We start from the raw sequence: 1852 nt of genomic DNA, 5'->3' as shown, positions 1-1852 counted from the left end.
GCTCACCGGCTCCTGCCTGTTGTACAGCCGGCCGGTGTGGCCGTGACACAGCAGCTGCGCCAGGAAGGCGGCGGTGCCCAGTGACGGGTGTCTGCCCCGGGCCGCACGGCGCCATTTTCCTAACGGCCGCCCTCCCGCCGCTTCCCTGCTCGAGCGACTTCTCCTCCCAACCGCCTTCGCCCCCGCGTGACGTCTGCACGGGGGGATGGGCGGGGCCGGGGGAGCCTCACCGTCACCAAACAACAGCCACCTCGCGCTACAACTGCTCATTCACAAAAACAAACTCTCCTGTCTCGCTCTGCAGCTGCAGGGGGGACACTGCCACGTTTCCAGGAGCCCTGTCTACATTGGGAAAGCTCACGGCTCAATTTAAACAGATATTCCCACATCTAACGGAACGGCGTCATATCTAAAGGGGGCAATCTGCATTTTAAAGGGACGTGGACATTTTAACGGGTATTTCTGCAAATAAAGAGGTTTAAATGGACGAGATTGCATTTCAAAGGGATGTGGGCACATTCAAAGAGTTATATCTAAATGAATCTACATTTCGAAGAGACGTTGCCCTATTTATAAGTAGAGACAATAGGTGTGAATTCTGTCTGTGTCCCAATATTGAGTCAGACTGACATTTTTTTAGAAAAGCTCTGCATTTAAATTACATTCTTGAGAAGGTAAGTTATAGATTCGGGTGTAGGTTAGGGAGAATTGGCCGTGCTAAGTTACCCATAGTGACCAGGGATGTACAGGTTAGGGTGGCTTGGCCATGGGAAATACGCAGTAAGGGGTTGGGTATGGGTTGGATACTCTTCAGAGGGCCAGAGAGGAATCGATGGGCTGAATGGCCCGCTTCCACATTGCCAGAATTCGATGACCCTCCCCACCAAAGGAGCATTTTGTCTGCATCTATCCTGTCAAGCCCCTTTCAGAATTCTACCAGTTTCAATAAAGGTATACAGCACAGAAACAGACACTTCGGTCCAATTCGTCCATGCCGACCAGGATTCCAAACTAAACCAGTCCCACTTGCCTGCATTTGGCCCATATCCCTCTAACGTTTCCATTCACGTCCCATCCAAATGCTGTTTCAATGTTGTCACTGTACCTGCATCTACCACATCCTCAGCAAGTTCATTCCACGTGCAAATCACCCTCTTTCAAAATGTTGCCCCTCCGGTTCCTTTTAAATCTCTCTCTTCACATTAAAAAAAAAATGCCCCCTAGTTTTGAGCTCGCCGACGCTAAGCAAGAGCCCTTTGTTATTCACCTTACCTCCAATCCTCAAGATTTTATCAATCTCAATGAGGTCACCCCCCCCCCAACTTCCTGTGCTCCAGTGAATAAAGTCCCAGCCTCTCCTTGTAACCTCAAACCCTCCAGTCCTTACAACATCCTGGTAAATCTTTATTAAACCCTCTCTAATAGTATTCTTCCTATTACAGGGCCAACAGAACTGTACTGAGTACTCTAAAAGTGTTACATATTAATGAACCAAAGCCCACACCCATTCTTAGAGATGAAGACTATCTAAGTTTGTTCAATATATTCTATCAGTTGCATGACACTGATGTTTTGATATAAGTTCTGTGTCTTATGATGCTGTTCCATGAGGCTTATGTGTTGATGAGGCAAGATGGAACAGATGAGGCGATGGAGAATTACAAATCACGTAGGAAGGATTTAAAGAGAGAGTTAAGAAGAGCAAAGAGAGGACAGGAGCAGCCTTTAGCAAATAGAATACAGGAAATCGCTCAAGCTTTCTATAGATATGTGAGGAATAAAAGGATGATTAGGGTAGGAATAGGGCCAGTCAAAGACAGAAGTGAGAGGTTGAGCATGGACCCTGTATCGG

At 47.4% G+C, this 1852-nt stretch overlaps 1 protein-coding gene across 1 annotated transcript in view; it reads left to right on the top strand.

Moving 5' to 3' along the window:
• Positions 1 to 1852, top strand: part of LOC148144448 (uncharacterized) — a 677410-nt gene that overhangs the window by 624916 nt on the left and 50642 nt on the right. The gene's annotated exons all lie outside the window — the stretch shown is intronic.

The sequence above is a fragment of the Chiloscyllium plagiosum genome, unplaced genomic scaffold, assembly GCF_037043375.1.
Source record: "Chiloscyllium plagiosum isolate Xiang-an unplaced genomic scaffold, Cpla_swu_hap1 HiC_scaffold_27, whole genome shotgun sequence".
NCBI lineage: Eukaryota > Metazoa > Chordata > Chondrichthyes > Orectolobiformes > Hemiscylliidae > Chiloscyllium > Chiloscyllium plagiosum.
Note: the sequence above shows the minus strand (reverse complement) of the source record. Positions and strands in the feature narration are given on the sequence as shown.